Below are 19149 nucleotides of genomic sequence, written 5' to 3'. Positions count from 1 at the left end.
GAAATGGCAGTGTGCCGGGTCTAGGAATTAGAGGGACGAGGGCAGCCCCCTGAGCCTTTCACATGCCCAGACATTCTCATGGGGCAGGGGCAAGAAGATAGCCCAGAGAGGCTGGCAGCCCTGAAGGAGCCTAAACAAGGAAGAGGCAGCATGGCCTCCATCAGGGATCTGATGACTGGAGGGCATGGTAGGACTGTGGACGTCAGCACCAGATGCAGCAGGCTGTGCAGATTGTGGGGACAAGTTACATATTAGTGGAAGGCCACAGAGGTCCTAGGATGGCTGTGGACCTGCTGTCTTACCCCAGCACTGCCTGATGCTAACAAAAACCTTCCTCTGCCCGGCCCTTTATAGGGCTGAAAATCTTGAACTTCCCCATCTAAAACCTATGTTGACTGAATTTGCCCAACATAGACTGAGTTCACCTGGAAACACTAGGTAAAATTTCTATTACTAGGTAGAAAACTTGCTATTTCAGACAGATACTAAGTTCAGTGGTAAGGAAAGTATAAGAAAATTGAACTTTTTATATTTGTATTTGCGGCTTTTGAAATTCATAACAATTTTCACTAGGTTTAATATCCAGATTGTGTTTTTCCCATGGAAAACTTCAGCCTTATTCAGATAGCTAAAATGGCTACATCCCTCTAAAAGCCTTCCTCTGGTTTCTGCCCCAAGGTGGCAGTGTAAATTCTTTTACCTACTGAGGAACACCAAGATTCAAATTATTCTTTTTATGATGCTTATCACATCTCATCTTTTACTGTGGTTATTTATAAATATGGTAAATACATTATTTGTGTATTATAATAAGGATACTTATTCAGAGAGGTTAGGTTATTGATAAATAGTGAATTTCAATTCACATCTTCAAGATTTTTTGGTTTCAAATACTCTTTTTTTTAAAGATTTTTTTTTTGATGTGGACCATTTTAATTTTAACATCTTTATTGGAGTATAATTGCTTTACAATGGTGTGTTAGTTTCTACTTTATAGCAAAGTGAATCAGCTATACATATATCCCCATATCTCCTCCTTCTTGCGTCTCCCTCCCACTCTCCCTATCCCACCCCTCTAGGTGGTCAGAGAAGAACCGCGCTGATTTCCCTATGCTATGCAGCTGCTTCCCACTAGCTATCTATTTTACATTTGGTAGTATATATAAGTCCATGACACTCTCTCACTTCGTCCCAGCCTACCCTTCCCTCTCCCCATATCCTCAAGTCCATCTCTACATTTGCTTCTTTATTCCTGTCCTGCAACTAGGTTCTTCTGAACCTTTTTTTTTTTTAGATTCCGTATATATGTGTTAGCATACGGTATTTGTTTTTCTCTTTCTGACTTACTTCACTCTGTATGACAGGCCCTAGGTCCATCCACCTCACTACATATAGCTCAGTTTCATTCCTTTTTATGGCTGAGTAATATTCCATTGTATATATGTGCCACATCTTCTTTATCCATTCATCTGTTGATGGACACTTAGGTTGGTTCCATGACCTGGCTATTGTAAATAGAGCTGCAATGAACATTGTGGTACCTGACTCTTTTTGAATTATGGTTTTCTCAGGGTATATGCCCAGTAGTGGGATTGCTGGGTTGTATGGTAGCTCTATACTTAGTTTTTTAAGGAACCTCCATACTGTTCTCCATAGTGGCTGTATCAATTTACATTCCCACCAACAGTGCAAGAGGGTTCCCTTTTCTCCATACCCCCTCCAGCATTTATTGTTTGTAGATTTTTTGATGATGGCCATTCTGACTGGTGTGAGGTGATACCTCATTGTAGTTTGATTTACATTTCTCTAACGATTAGTGATGTTGACCATTCTTTCATGTGCCTGTTGGCTATCTGTATATCTTCTTTGGAGAAATGTCTATTTAGGTCTACTGCCCATTTTTGGATTGGGTTGTTTGTTTTTTGATATTTAGCTGCATGAGCTGCTGGTATATTATGGAGATTAATCCTTTGTCAGTTGCTTCATTTGCAAATATTTTCTCCCATTCTGAGACGTTGTCTTTTCATCTTGTTTATGGTTTCCTTTGCTGGGCAAAAGCTGTTAAGTTTCATTAGGTCCCATTTGTTTATTATTTTTTTTAATTTCCATGTGTCTAGGAGGTAGATCAAAAAGGATCTTGCTGTGATTTATGTCACAGAGTGTTCTGCCTACGTTTTCCTCTAAGAGTTTTATAGTGTCTGGTGTTACATTTAAGTCTTCAATCCATTCTGAGTTTATTTTTGTGTGTGGTGTTAGAGAGTGTTCTAATTTTATTCTTTTACATGTAGCTGTCCAGTTTTCCCAGCACCACTTATTGAAGAGGCTGTCTTTTCTCCATTATACATTCTTGCCTCTTTTATCAAAAAAAAGGTGACCATATGTGCGTGGTTTTATCTCCGGGCTTTCTATCCTGTTCCCTTGATCTATATTTCTGTTTTTGTGCCAGTACCATACTGTCTTGATTACTGTAGCTTTTTAATATAGTCTGAAGTATGGGAGCCTGACTTCTCCAGCTCTCTTTTTCTTTCTCAAGATTCCTTTGGTTATTTGGGGTCCTTTGTGTTTCCATACAAATTGTGAAATTTTTTGTTCTAGTTCTGTCAAAAATGCCATTGGTGGTCTGATAGGGATTGCATTGAATCTGTAGATTGCTTTGGGTAGTATAGTCATTTTCACATTGTTGATTTTTCCAATCCAAGAACATGGTATATCTCTCCATCTGTTTGTTTCGTCTTTAATTTCTTTCATCAGTGTCTTATAGTTTTCTGCATACAGGATTTTTGTCTCCTTAGGTAGGCTTATTCCTAGGTATTTTATTCTTTTTGTTGCACTGGTAAATGGGAGTGTTTCCTTATTTTCTCTTTCAGATTTTTCATCATTAGTGTATAGGAATGCAAGAGATTTCTGTGCATCAATTTTGTATCCTGCTACTTTACAAAATTCATTGATTAGCTCTAGTAGTTTTCTGGTTATATCTTTAGGATTCTCTAGGTATAATAGTATGTCATCTGCAAACAGTGACAGCTTTACTTCTTCTTTTCCAATTTGGATTCCTTTTATTTCTTTTTCTTCTCTGATTGCTGTGTCTAAAACTTCCAAAACTATGTTGAATAATAGTGGCTAGAGTGGGCAACATTGTCTTGTTCCTGATCTTAGGGGAAGTGGTTTCAGTTTTTTGCCATTGAGAACGATGTTGGCTGTGGGTTTGTCGTATATGGCCTTTATTATGTTGAGGTAAGTTCCCTCTATGCCTCTTTTCTAGAGGGTTTTTATCATAAATGGATGTTGAATCTTGTTGAAAGCTTTTTCTGCATCTATCGAGATGATCATATGGTTTTTATCCTTCAATTTGTTAATATGGTTTATCACATTGATTGATTTTCCTATATTAAAGAATCCTTGCATTCCTGGGATAAACCCCATACATCATGGTATATGATCCTTTTAATGTGCTCTTGGATTTTGTTTCCTAGTATTCTGTTGAGGATTTTTGCATCTATGTTCATCAGTGATATTGGCCTGTAGTTTTCTTTCTTTGTGACATATTTGTCTGGTTTTGGTATCAGGGTGATGGTGGTCTCATAGAATGAGTTTGGAAGTGTTTCTCCCTTTGCTGTATTTTGGAAGAGTTTGACAAGGATAGGTGTTAGCTCTTGTCTAAATGTTCAATAGAATTCGCCTGTGAAGCCATCTGGTCCTGGGCTTTTGTTTGTTGGAAGATTTTTAATCATAGTCTCAATCAGTGCTTGTGATTGGTCTGTTTATATTTTCTATTTCTTCCTGGTTCAGTCTTGGAAGCTTGTGCTTTTCTAAGAATGTGTCCATTTCTTCCAGGTTGTCCATTTTATTGGCATAGAGTTGCTTGCAGGAATTTCTCATGATTCTTTGTATTTCTGCAGTGTCAGTTGTTACTTCTCCCTTTTCATTTCTAATTCTATTGATCTGAGTCATCTCCCTTTTTTTTCTTGATGAGTCTGGCTAATGGTTTATCTGTTTGGTTTATCTTTAGTTTTATTGATCTTTGCTATTGTTTCCTTCATTTCTTTTTCATTTTTTTCTGATCTGATCTTTATGATTTCTTTCCTTCTGCTAACTTTGGGGTTTTTTTTGTTCTTTCTCTAATTGCTGTAGGTGTAAGGTTAGGTTGTTTATTTGAGATGTTTCTTGTTTCTTGAGGTAGGATTGTATTGCTGTAAACGCCCTTCTTAGAACTGCTTTTGCTGCATCCCATAGGTTTTGGGTCGTCGTGTTTTCACTGTCATTTGCTTCTAGGTAATTTTTGATATCCTCTTTGATTTCTTCAGTGATTTCTTGGTTATTAAATAATGTATTGTTTAGCCCCCATGTGTTTGTAATTTTTACAGATTTTTTCCTGTAATTGATATCTAGTCTCATAGTGTTGTGGTCCGAAAAGATACTTGATACGATTTCAATTTTCTTAAATTTACCAAGGCTTGATTTGTGACCTAACATATGATCTATCCTGGAGAATGTTCCATGAACACTTCAGAAAAACGTGTATTCTGTTGTTTTTGAATGGAATGTCCTATAAATATCAATTAAGTCCATCTTGTTTAATGTGCCATTTAATGCTTGCGTTTCCTTATTTGTTTTCAATTTGGATACCTGTCCATTGATGAAAGTGGGGTGTTAAATCCCCTATTGTGATTGTGTTACTGTCGATTTCCCCTTTTATGGCTGTTAGCATTTGCCCTACGTATTGAGGTGCTCCTATGTTGGGTGCATATATATTTACAATTGTTATCTCTTCTTCTTGGATTGATCCCTTGGTCATTATATAGTGTCCTTTGTCTCTTGTAAGAGTCTTTATTTTAAAGTCTATTTTGTCTGATATGAGAATTGCTACTCCAGCTTTCTTTTGATTTCCATTTTCATGGAATATCTTTTTCCATCCCCTCACTTCAGTCTGTATGTGTCCCTGGGTCTGAAGTGGGTCTCTTGTAGACAGCATATATATGGGTCTTGTTTTTGTATCTATTCAGCCAGCCTGTGTCTTTTGTTTGGAGCATTTAATCCATTTACATTGAAGGTAATTATTGATATGTATGTTCCTATTACCATTTTCTTAATTGTTTTGGGTTTGTTAATGTAGGTCTTTTCCCTCTCTTGTGTTTCCTGCCTAGAGAATTTCCTTTAACATTTGTTGTAAAGCTGGTTTGGTGGTGCTGAACTCTCTTAATTTTTGCTTGTCTGTAAAGGTTTTAATTTCTCCGTCGAACCTGAATGAGATCCTTGCTGGGTAGAGTAACTTGGTAGTAGGTTTTTCCTTTTCATCACTTTAAATATGTCCTGCCAGTCCCTTCTGGCTTGCAGAGTTTCTGCTGAAAGATCAGCTGTTAACCTTATGGGGATTCCCTGTATGTTATTTTGTTGCTTTTCCCTTTCTGCTTTTAATATATTTTCATTGTATTTAATTTTTGATAATTTTATTAATATGTGTCTTGCGTGTTTCTCCTTGGATTTATCCTGTATGGCCGTGTCTGTGCTTCCTGGACTTGATTAACTATTTTCTTTCCCATATTAGGGAAGTTTTCAACTATAATCTCTTGAAATATTTTCTCAGTCACTTTCTTTTTCTCTTCTGCTTCTGGGACCCCCATAATTCAAATGTTGGTGAGTTTAATGTCCCAGAGGTCTCTGAGAGTGTCCTCAATTCTTTTCATTCTTTTTTCTTTATTCTGCTCTGCAGTAGTTTCCACTCTTTTATCGTCCAGGTCACTTATCCGTTCTTCTGCCTCAGTTATTCTGCTATTGATTCTTTCCAGAGAATTTTTAATTTCATTTATTTTGTTGTTCATCATTGTTTGTTTGCTCTTTAATTCTTCTAGGTCCTTGTTAAACGTTTCTTGTATTTTGTCCATTCTATTCGCAAGAGTTTGCATCATCTTTACTATCATTACTCTGAATTCTTTTTCAGGTAGACTGCCTATTTCCTCTTCATTTGTTTGGCCTGGTGGGTTTTTACCTTGCTCCTTCATCTGCTGTGTGTTTCTCTGTCTTCTAATTTTGCTTATCTTACTGTGTTTGGGGTCTCCTTTTCTCCAGCTGCAGGTTCGTAGTTCCCGTTGTTTTTGGTGTCTGTCCCCAGTGGCTAAGGTTGGTTCAGTGGGTTGTGTAGGCTTCCTGTTGGAGGGGACTAGTGCCTGTGTTCTGGTGGATGCCGCTGGATCTTGTCTTTCTGGTGGGCAGGACCGCGTGCCGGTGGTGTGTTTTGGTGTATCTGTGACCTTATTATGATTTTAGGCAGCCAGTCTGCTAATGGGTGGGGTTATGTTCCTGTCTTGCTAGTTGTTTGGCATAGGTGTCCAGCACTGTAGCTTGCTGGTCGTTGAGTGGAGCTGGGTCTTATCATTGAGATGGAAATCTCTGGGATAGCTTGTGCTGTTTGTTATTACATGGAGCCAGGTGGTCTCTGGTGGACCAATGTTCTGAACTTGGCTCTCCCACCTCAGAGGTACAGGCCTGACCCCCGGCCGGAGTGCCAAGACCCTGTCAGCCACACAGCTCAGAAGGAAAGAGAAGAAAAAAGAAAGAAAGAAAGAAAAATAATAAAATAAAATAAAGTTATTAGAATAAAAAATTATTATTAAAAATTAAAAAGTTATAAAAAAAGATAGAGGAGAGCTACCAAACCAAAAAATAAATCCACCCATGATAACAAGTGCTAAAAACTATACTAAAAAAAAAGGAAACAAAACAAAAACAAAAAAGAGACAGAACCCTAGGACAAATGATAAAAGCAAAGCTATACAGACAGAATCACACAAAGAAGCATACACACACTCACAAAAAGAGAAAAAGGAAAAAAATATATATGTTGTTGCTTCCAAAGTCCACCTCCTCAATTTGGAAAGATTCATTGTCTATTCAGATATTCCACAGATGCAGGGTACCTCAAGTTGACTGTGGAGATTCAATCCGCTGCTCCTGAGGCTGCACAGAGAGATTCCGCTTTCTCTTCTTTGTTCTCACAGCTCCCGGGCTTCAGCATTGGATTTGGCCCCGCCTCTGCGTGTAGGTCTCCTGAGGGCGTCTGTTCTTCATTCAGACAGGACGGGGTTAAAGTAGCAGCTGGTTAGGGGGCTCTGGCTCACTCAGGCCAGGGAGAGGGAGGGGTACGGTATGCCGGGTGAACCTAAGGCGGCAGAGGCCGGCATGACGTTGCAACAGCCTGAGGCACACCATGTGTTCTCCCGGGGAAGTTGTCCCTGCGTCACGGGACCCTGGCAGTGGTGGGCTGCACAGGCTCCCGGGAGGGGAGGTGTGGATAGTGACCTGTGCTCGCACGCAGGCTTCTTGGTGGCTGCAGCAGCATCCTTAGCGTCTCATGCCCGCCTCTGGCGTCCGCGCTGATAACCACAGCTCACACCCGTCTCTGGAGCTCGTTTAGGCGGTGCTCTGAATCCCCTCTCCTCGTGCACCCCAAAACAATGGTCTCTTGCCTCTTAGGCAGGTCTAGACTTTTTCTGGGACTCCCTCTTGTCTAGCTGTGGTGCACTAGCCCCTTCAGACTTTGTTCACGCAGCCAACCCCAGTCCTCTCCCTGGGATCTGACCTACGAAGCCTGAGCCTCAGCTCCCAGCCCCCACCCGCCCCAGCAGGTGAGCAGACAAGCCTCTTGGGCTGGTGGGTGCTGGTCAGCACCCATCCTCTGTGCGGGAATCTCTCTGCTTTGCCCTCTACACCCCTGTTGCTGCGCTCTCCTCCAAGGCTCTGAAGCTTGCCCCCCCCGGCCACCACCCATCTCCACCAGTGAAGGGGTTTTCTAGTGTGTGGAAACTTTCCCTCCTTCACAGCTCCCTCTCAGAGGTGCACGTTCCAATTCTTTTGTCTCTGTTTTTTCTTTTGCCCTACCCAGTTACGTGGGGAGTTTCTTGCCTTTTGGGAAGTCTGAGGTCTTCTGCCAGCATTCAGTAGGTGTTCTGTAGGAGTTGTTCCACAGTTAGATGTATTTCTGATGTACTTGTGGGGAGGAAGGCGATCTCCATGTCTCAGTCCTCCACCTCTTGAAGGTCTCCCTGATGTGGACCATTTTTAAAGTCTTTATTTAATTTGTTACAATATTGCCTCTGTTTTATGTTTTTTGGGGTTTTTTTGGCCCCGAGGCATGTGGGATCTTGGCTCCCTGATCATGGATCAGACCTGTACCCTGGCATTGAAAGGCAAAGTCTTAACTACTGGACTACCAGGGAAGTCCCTCAAATACTCTATTTTTGTTGTTTCCTTTCAGTGGTTCTCAATCCTGGTATGTATTAGAACCACTCTAGATTCTTTTAAAAAAGTACCCTATCTGGAACCAAGTAAGTCAGTATCCCAGGACAGAATTAATATTCTTCCCTCCTTCTCTCTCTCTTTCCTTTCCTTTATTTCTTCCTCTCTTCCTTTGTCTCTTCTTTAATGCACAAGGCCTCCCTCCCTATTTCTCTCTCTCTTGTGTGTCCAGGAGATACATCCCACTGCCTCCTTCAACAGCTCTTTCCTTTGTTTGTTCCTGTGACTGCCATGCAGCCTAAAGCTGCCTCCGTCAGCTTTTTAGGTAAACCAAGGACAAGATAGCTAGCAAATAATCCAGTTTAAGCCACTGGCAATATTGGGTCCCATTTGATAGAGGAACTTCTGGGTAATTGATTTTCAACTCTTTTGTTCCCTTATTACACGATGAAACCAAAGGTAGAGGAAGAACAATGTTTCTGAATAATGAATAAAAATATTAGATGAGGGAGTAATCAAGCTACAAACTTCTAATGATTCTCACCCTGGAGGCCTCAAGGAGGGAAGCTGTTGTTTGTCTATATTGACCCTAGTAGATGCACCAGAGGACTCTACTGCCCCAACGTCCTGTCTGGCAGCTGATAATTAATAAAAGTAATCATACAAACATTACCATTCAGGGATTGTTTTATCTGATGACTACATTTCTAGTGAAGGGGTCAAGAACTATATCATTTGGAAGGAACATCAAAAAGGCCTATTGTTTATCTCTGAGTAGGCAGAAAATAGTGCTGGACTGGCAGGATCTCTCTGCACACTGAGCTTTTGTGTCTTTAATATGACTTGTTTCTAACTTCCAGAGTTGCTATACAAGTGTGTGTGGGGGGCAGTGCATGTGGGATGAGCTAGAGGGGGATGCTGAGCAGCAAAGGAAGGAGGGAATGACAGCAGATGAATGGTCATCATCTGATGAGCTCTATCCCTCTTGCCCCTCTATTTCTTACAGCCATCCCTTCCCTTACTGTCCCAGAACTCTACATCTTGGGAATATAGAGCTTATTTGTTAGCACTTTGTTAACAGTCTCTCTCCTAGGCCCTGGAGCCTGGGTGTGCTTTTCTAGGAGTTGTGGGTCAGGGTGTCATTGCTTGATTTCAGGTCCAATCTTGTCTGCCTTACATATCAGCCTTGTACCTTTGAACAAATCATTTCCCACCTGTAAATCTCAGTTTCCTCAGTTATCCGGTCAGGTTGATAATAATGGCTCTCTGACTTTGTGACCTGGGAACTCTGTTTTCACCTTTGCCATTGGAGCAAAGCCTCATTTTCTTGGTCTGTGTGAGATTCTGGTTGCAGACTGCACTGAAGTGCATGGTGTCAAATTCTTCCACGAAGCTTTTCATTCTTAGAATCATTTTGATGTAGATCAAATTCTTGCTGTGGTCTCATGTTTCATATTCTTCCACATACATGTAGAGTTTTTATGTTAAAAATATTCATATTTTGTGAAAGAAAAAAGGATCTCAACCCCATTGGAATGTTATTACCATTTGTACCAACTTGTTCAACCTCTAAATAAGCGGCAAAATTGTGACTACGGATGCTGCTACTAGCACCAAATATTTCTGTTTTACTAGGGTAAAGCTGGAGTTTCCAGGGCTTATAGTAGATAGTTATGAATATATATATATTTATGTCACCAGACTGATGCTGGATGTTATATTTCCAACTATAGATACACTACAGATTATACCTTATTTTAATGAAACTGAATGGTCACATTCTATTCTTTTCTGCCTTCAAGAAAACCTTTTGCAGTCAATTATGTGGATAAACAGCATGGCTTGAAAATTTGTAGGGTGGGAGAGAATGCATTGAAATCATCCCGCACAGAATGGGATGCTCAGTACATGGTAGGTATGATGAGGATTATTAAGCACAAGCATATACTCAGTGCCAGCTCTGTGCCTCGGACTGGTTAGTTCCTGGGAATATGAGTGGATATCTTCCCTATCCTCAGGGAATTTAAAGACTGCTTTATTTATTAAATGGCTTTAAGCCCCTTTTTTGTTACACGCCTGCCTGTGGGGACAACCTCTTTATTGGCTTAGAGTGGGTGCCTAGCCTGAAGTTGAGTTAGACCCTGTCTTATCTTGTCCTCCAGCCCATCTTCCTCCTGTCCTAGGGCACCCATGCCCTAGACAGTTTACTGGGCTTCTCAGCTGCAGTGCAGCAACTGGTCTCTTAAAAACTAGGTTTCAAAACTTCCTCTTTTACTATAATATTTCCCAATTAAAATTCATATACTGAAATCAGTAGCTTTATCTAAGTAGCAGGAAAATAATCTTATTGAACAAATTCATCTTAAGAATTTACTAAAGGAGCAGGAAGGGGAGATTGCTCAGTTTCTATAATATATTCACTCCTTTTGTAATTAGGTTATTCAACAATCATTTACTGACCCCGACAGATAGTAGAGATACAAAATAAGACAGAGTAGTTTCTGATTTCAAGTAATTTACATTTAAAAGCTTTCAAGACCTTTTTGGGCTATGTCAGAGAACCACAAAATGATTACTTTCCCTGCTCAAGCCAATTCATCTCTGGATATTTCAAACATGGTAATTTCATAAATGAACTTATATGTTTTATATATTATAAATTATATATTATATAATTTTATGAACAAATTGTATATTTTCTGTGTCCATCCTAGCGAAATGACCTTAAATCCATCCATAATGGATATAAAAATATTACCTATATTTAAATTTACCCCAAATATCCATATAAAAGACTTCCTTTTTTTCTATGCCCTCAAAATCTTTGGAAATTCTTTATCTTAAAGTGTGGCCTACTCATCTATATGAGCAATTCAAAAAATCCATGTTAACTAAATAAAAAACCCAAATTTCAGGTAGAATGGGGAAGAAGGTGTATTTGAGTCCTCAGATGGGAGAGTGATGGAAATAGAAGAAATTCTCAAGGATGGTTGTGGTTAAGAGCTCAAGCTTTGGAGTCACAGGCAAGGATTATCTCCCATTCCATCACTAAATCATTGTGTGATCTCCGACAATTGGATTGACCCCTTTGAACTTAGAACTTGTTAAATAGGGGCTATAATACCTAACTCAAAGGATTGTATTAAGTATGAAACGCTTGTAAAACATTTAGTACAATGCTTGGCATGTGGAAAGTGCCCCATAAATGTTTACTTTCCCATTTTATGGAGACTGAGAACAAGAGAGGCTGATTACCTGCCTGAGATCACACAGCAAGCCAGTGGCACAAAGCCTAAAGTCCTTTTTTATACGGATACATACAGAGACAGTTTCACTATTTCTTAAGTCAAGTACTGTTCCTGGAATCTTGAGCCTACACAAAGATCCCTGGGACTTTTGAGCCTGCCTTGAACCTAGACAGAGTTCCCTTAGTGCTTGTGTGTTTGGGTGTTTCTGTGTATGTATGAGTGTGTCTGTGTCTGTGTTCACAGATGCCCATTATTCTGGTTCCAACCCTTCAATCCCTCCTAGGGGAGGGCAGGGGCCCTTTGTTCTGCAGGGACTTTTGGACAGAATTAAAGTCCTTCTGCTTAAGGAAAAGAACACTCAAACAAATTTAGACTTGGCGCTTTCTTAATCATTTGAATTCAGAGGCTTGATTAATGCTTTCTGCATAGATCTTTCAGAAGGATGTCTCAGGGTCTGAGAGACTTACAGGAAGACTCATGGGAGTTTTTCCTATAGATCAGTGATTCTCAAACTTGACCCTGGCATAGAATCACAGACAGGGCTTTTTAAATCACAGATCACTGGGCCCCAGCCTCCCCAAGTTTCTGATTTAGCAGGTCTGCAGTAAAACTCTAGAATATGCATTTCTAGTAAGTTCCCAAGTGATGCTGATGCTGCTTGGCTGGTGACCACACTTTTAGAACCATTGCTTAGATCTTTACCAAAGAGTACTTCCCAGCCTAAAGAATGGTGACACTGGGCAAGGAGAGCTCGGCAGATTTAGTGTTTGCAGAATGAGTTCAACTGTCCAGAAAGTGCCAACAAAAAGGAGAAATACTTCTTTATAGTATAGTTCACGTACTAGGATAAATCATATGATGATTTACCCTTTGTGACTAGTGACACCTTCATTGAAAACAGAAGAGTTATTTATCAGATGTAGGGAATTCAAATCCCATTTACAAGGGATAGACTTTCTTTAGACTGATAGGAAGGACATGAACTTTAGCCTTCCAGGCTCAAATTGTGGTCTACAATTTATTTGCTTCAAAACCTTGAACAAAGTTAGTTAATTTCTCTAAGCTCAACTATAAAATGGGCATACTAAAACCTAATCTTGAAAGACTGTTGTGAGGGCTTAACAAAGTGCTTGGCTGACAGTAGGAATTGAAGCAGGTATTTATGGTACTGTTCAAAAGAGTGGTAGTTTTCCTGTTACTTGATTTTAGAGTGCTGAATCAGAGAATATGAGCCCATAAATGTCTCTAAACTAAACCTCTAGATACCTTTTCCCTTCAGGCTATCACTGCAACTAAATTCATACCATCCTATGTAAAAATCTTCATTGATTTAATGTCAAGTTAAATAGGATTAGTGGTTCTATACTTCATTCAATTCAGTGTGCACATGTTGTAGGCAAACGTGTCCCGAAGAGTTAATTCTACCGAAAAGTGTTGTTTGATCATTCAAAGATATGAAAACCACTGGTTGACCAATTGTTGACGTTTTTGAGGGCTACAAAAATAAAACAAAACAAACAAAAAACAAAATATTGGTTGAGAGTTAGAAAATTAGTTGAAAATTATTTGTAAGATTATATATAAAATGTTTTCTGTAACTTATTGACAATGTATGGCATTTTCAAGATCACTTTTGCTCACATAGATTTTGTCTAACATGGTAACCTCAGTACCTGATGACTACATAAGAGGCAACTCTGTCCAACTTCACTGACTCCGTAGTTTGCTATTTAAAACTGGTTTTCATGAATCGATGGTTAATGTGTGTAGATAACTTTCATGATTGGGTAAACAATCACATGACTTAAATGGCCAGTGCTATCTCTGATTTTTAAGACTTCATTATTCTTAGAATCATGTCAGGGTCAGTATAGAGAAATGGCATTGAACTTATTATTTATTCCTAATTAGGTGACCCCTTGTGGATGACTATAACTTCACTGGATAATTGATTCTATTTGACAACCAGGCAATGTGACTCTACTCTCATTCATCTGTGACTGAATGGGTTTCAGCAATAGTCATAGACTATCAAGGTTGGAAAAGATAACAAAACTAAGTTGTCACCCTGCTTAACCTCTAGAGGGAGCTCAAGACGTCACTGCCCCCTTCACCCCATCCATTCAAAGATGAGCAAGTTGCGAGTGGAATAAAAAGGCATTCTCAGGGACACATGATTGAACATGAAGTTTAGGAGAAAATCTTTAAGTGGAGAAACAAAAGAGTTTTATCTAAAACATGAATGTGACTCTTTCTGCTCTTTCATAAATTTCCTATAGTTGGGTAGTTTAGCATTTTCTCCAGTAGAACAGGAAATTTTCTCCAATAGAACAGGGAATGGTTCTCTTAAGCCCATCTATTTCAGGTCTGGACTTTCTTATTTAGACTCATTTTATGTAATCCTTTCAATATCTAAGTGCTGAGGTCCAGGAAGGCCAAACCAATGTGTGATTCTGGAGGAGAGAGGCCAAGGAGAAGGCTGCTTGACTCCCCTAGAATGTACATCATGTGACACAACAAGTGAAAAAGCTAAATAGGATACCAGCTGCTGATATGGGGCCAAGGCTCATCCAATAATGCTGGGCATCCATTGGGGCATATACCACTTGAGAAGCTTCTGTAGTTGCTGGTAACATAATATGGATTCTGGAGGCCAATAATGTCCTCCAATCTCTATGTCTTATTAGAAGTAGGGCTTATCAATAAAAATATTACCTCACTCTCACATGGTGCATTTGCCAACGTTAAAACGTGCTTTAAAATACATTTAAATGACGTATAAGATATACAGATTTATGTATAATGCTTATACTTGCATAGTAAAATTTGGAAGGCTAAATAAGGAACTGTTGACATTTGTTGCCATCCAATAACTTTGAGTTCTGTCTACCCTGGGTTCTGGGGGCAAAAGAAAGGCTTACTGTTCATTGTACCGTTGTGTTTTTTTTTCTTTTGTGTGTGTGTGTGTGTGTGTGTGTGTGTATGTGTACCAAGTGTTTCTATTCCTTTTCAGTAAATGTTATGCACTAAAATGGTCATTGTAGTTATTTCTAGGTTGTAGGTTTAGAAGTGATTTATTTCTCTCTCTCTCTCTTTTAAAATGTCTTTCTGTTTTCTGATGATTTTTTTTTGCAATGATCATCTATTACTTTAAAACCAAGCAAAAATAATTGAAAGAGATTCACTGTTTAATGCTTAAAAACATCTCTATGATATGAATGATATTAATCTCTCTGGGTTTGAATTTCTAGTAGGATTAAATAATTTGTCTAAGATCTTATCTGGCAAAACTGGGATTTCTGACACATCCTACCATGCCAAACAAGCCTAATTATGATAAGGAGAACAAAGGATTAAGTCTTTTTAACGTCCACTCCCCGTATGGACCCCACTAGTCACAGCACCATTTCACAGTGTTTTCTTCAAATGCCTCACCAAGATGAGTTCATTTGGACTTTGTGGATGCCTATAAGTCAAAAATTGGGGAGAAAGGGATTTAAAGATAGGACTGACCTTCTTTTACTTATATAATTCAAGGGGTTTCATTCTTTATCTTTTAAAGTTATATTTCTCTGGGTACATTCATAGCGACCAGAAAGACTTATTAGAATTCAGTTTCTACTGTCTGCAAAAAGGCAATTAACAAGTGGCACCAGCTCAGACATGCTTCTTCTAATTCATCTGAATGGTACTGAAGGAGAGCAGCAGAATCTACTCTTCTCCTGCAGCCTCACTGTTGCTCGTTAAGGTGGCTTTATGGTCTCATTTTTGGCCTGGCTACTTTCCAGAAGGATTTACCAGAGTTCTTATGGAGAAGCCACTGTGAGGCTGAGGTGAAAGTGAGCCCAAGGCCCAGAATTGAATTTCTGCTAGTCAGAGGGTGTTGCTGATTAGGCGGGAATGGCCAACACCTTGGATAAGTACCACCACTCCTGTTCCCGTGGCTGTGGCAGTCACTGCTAATTGATTTCTTGGCTGAGTTTGCATACAGTTTCTGCACCCCCTTGTCACATCACTCTAGGAAGTTACAACCAATTGACAATTGTTTGTCATGCAACAAGTTGAAACCTGTTTGCCACCCCTGAAATAAAATGGGCACGCAATAAGAAACCACTTAGCTGAGACATTCCGTGTGTCCATGCTTAGAGCACCATCACCGCCAGATTTATTTTATTGGGTTGCCCAAAATGTTTGTTCGGGTTTTTCATAAGATCTTACAGAAATACCCGAACGAACTTTTTGGCTAAGCCAATATTTCCTGGTTCAAGTGTACAGCAATCCCAGTTACTTTTCTTCGATTATGCTCCACTTTCCCTTGATCTCTTTAGCTTGTCTCATGAGGAACTGAACACAACACATCATTCCAAGAATGATCTGATTAGACCAGAGGAGAAAGAGTAGGATGCTTACCTTCCTCAACCTGAGAAGGTTCTCTATCTGTTGATGCAGCAACATTTATCACCTCCTAGATCATGTGTCACTGTGGCTCTATATCTACTCCATCCTGTAGAAGAGTGTTTAGAATAAAAAAAATTTCAAGATATTCCATGTAAATGGGAATCAAAAGAAAGCTGGAGTAGCAATACTCATATCAGATAAGATAGACTTTAAAATAAAGACTATTACAAGAGACAAGGAAGGACACTACATAATGATCAAAGGATCAATCCGAGAAGAGGATATAGGAGCACCTCAATACAAAAGGCAAATGCTAACAGCTGTAAAAGGAGAAACCAACAGTAACACAATAATAGTGGGGGACTTTAACACCCCACTTACACCAATGGGCAGTTCATCCAAACAGAAAATAAATAAGGAAACACAAGTTTTAAATGACACAATAGACCAAATAGACTTAGTTGATATTTACAGAACATTCCACCCAAAAGTGGCAGAATACAGTTTCTTCTCAAGTGCTCATGAAACATTCTCCATGATAGATCACATCTTGGGTCACATATCAAGCCTTTTAAAGAAAGGAAAATTTAAGAAAATTGAAATCGTATCAAGCGCCTTCTCCAACCACAGTGCTACGAGATTAGAAATCAGTTACAGGAAAAAACCTGTAAAAAATACAAACACATGGAGGCTAAACAATACGCTACTAAATAACCAAGAAATCACTGAAGAAATCAAAGAGGAAATCAAAAAATACGTAGAAACAAATGACAACGAAAACACGATGACCCAAAACCTGTGGAATACAGCAAGAGCAGTTCTATGATGGAAGTTTATAGCAATACAATCCTACCTCAAAAAACAAGAAAAATCTCAAATAAACATCCTAACCTTACATCTAAAGCTACTAGAGAAAAAAAGAACAAACAAAACCCAAAGTTAGTAGAAGGAAAGAAATCATAAAGATCAGAGCAGAAATAAATGAAATAGAAATGAAGAAAACAATAGCAAAGATCAATAAAACTAAAACCAGGTTCTCTGAGAAGATAAACAAAATTGATAAACCATTAGCCAGACTCATCAAGAAAAGAAGGGAGAGGACACAAGTCAGTAAAATTAGAAATGAAAAAGGAGAACTTACACTGACATCATAGAAATACAAAGGATCATAAGAGAGTACTACAAGCAACTATATGCCAATAAAATGCACAACCTGGATGAAATGGACAAATTTTTAGAAATGTACAACCTTCCAAGAGGAACCAAGAAGAAATAGAAAACATGAACAGACCAATCACAAGTAATGAAATTGAAACTGTAATTTAAAATCTTCCAATAAACAAAAGTTCAGGACCAGATGGCTTCACAGGTGAATTCTGTCAAACATTTAGAGAAGAGTTAGAACGTATCCTTCTCAAACTCTTCCAAATAATTGCAGAGGGTGGAACACTCCTAAACTCATTCTGCAAGGCTACCATCACCCTGATACCAAAACCAGACAAAGATATCACAAAAAAAGAAAATTACTGGCCAGTATCACTGATGAACATAGACGCAAAAATCCTCAACAGAATACTAGCAAACAGAATCCAACAACACAGTAAAAGGATCGTACACCATGATCGAGTGGGATTTATTCCAGGGATGCAAGGATTCTTCAATATATGCAAATCAATCAGTGTGACACACCATATTAATAAACTGAAGAATAAAAACCGTATGATCATCTCAATAGACGCAGAAAAAGCTTTCAACAAAATTCAACACCCATTTATGATAAAAACTCTCCAGAAAGTTGGCAAAGAGGGAACCTACCTCAACATAATAAAGGCCATATATGACAAACTCACAGCAAACATTATTCTCAATGATGAAAACTGAAAGCATTTTCTCTAAGATCAAGAGCAAGACAAAGGTTTCCACTCTCACCACGATTATTCAACATAGTTTTGGAAGTCCTAGCCATGGCAGTCAGAGAAGAAAAAGAAATAAAAGGAATCCAAATTGGAAAAGAAGAAGTAAAACTGTCACTGTTTGCAGATGACATGATACTATACATAGAAAATACTAAAGATGCCACCAGAAAACTACTAGAGCTAATCAGTGAATTTGGTAAAATTGCAGGTTACAAAATGCACAGAAATCTCTTGCATTCCTATACACTAACCATGAATGGGCAGAAAGAGAAATTAAGGAAACAATCCCATTTACCATTGCAACAAAAAGAATAAAATCCCTAGGAATAAACCTACCGAAGGGGAAAAAAAGACCTGTATGCAGAAAACTAAAAGACACTCTTGAAAGAAATCAAAGACGACACAAACAGATGGAGAGATATACCATATCTTGGATTGGAAGAATCAGTATTGTGAAAATGATTGTACTACCCAAAGCAATCTACAGATTCAATGCAATCCCTATCAAAATACCAATGGCATTTTTCACAGAACTAGAACAAAAAATTTCACAATTTGTATGGAAACACAAAAGACCCCGAATAGCCAAAGCAATCTGTAGAAAGAAAAATGGAGCTCCCTGGCTTCAGACTGCACTACAAAGCAACAGTAATCAAGACAGTATGGAACTGGCATAAAAACAGAGATATAGATCAATGGGACAGGATAGAAAGCCCAGAGATAAACCCATGCACCTATGGTCACCTAATCTATGACAAAGGAGGCAAAAATATACAATAGAGAAAAGACAGTCTCTTCAATAAGTGCTGCTTGGAAAACTGGACACCTACATGTAAATGAATGAAATTAGAACACTCCCTAACCCCATACACAAAAATAAACTCAAAATGGGTTAAAGACCTAAATGTAAGGCCAGACACTATAAAACTCTTAGAGGAAAACATAGAACACTCTTTGACATAAATCACAGCAAGATCCTTTTTGGTCCACCTCCTAGAGTAATGAAAATTAAAACAAAAGGGACCTAATTAAACTTAAAAGCTTTCGCACAGCAAAGGAAAACATAAACAAGGTGAAAAGACAACCCTCAGAATGGGAGAAAATATTTGCAAATGAAGCAAATGACAAAGGATTAATCTCCAAAATATACAAGCAGCTCAATTTAAAAAAACAAACAACCCAATCCAAAAATGGGGTGAAGACCTAAATAGACATTTCTCCAAAGAAGACATACAGATGGCCAACAAACACATGAAAAGATGCTCAACGTCAGTGATTATTAGAGAAATGCAGATCAAAACTACAATGAGGTATCACCTCACACCAGTTAGAATGGGCATCAACAGAAAATCTAC

The sequence above is a fragment of the Monodon monoceros genome, unplaced genomic scaffold (assembly GCF_005190385.1).
Source record: "Monodon monoceros isolate NGI ecotype Baffin Bay Population unplaced genomic scaffold, NGI_Narwhal_1 Super_Scaffold_7, whole genome shotgun sequence".
NCBI lineage: Eukaryota > Metazoa > Chordata > Mammalia > Artiodactyla > Monodontidae > Monodon > Monodon monoceros.
Note: the sequence above shows the minus strand (reverse complement) of the source record.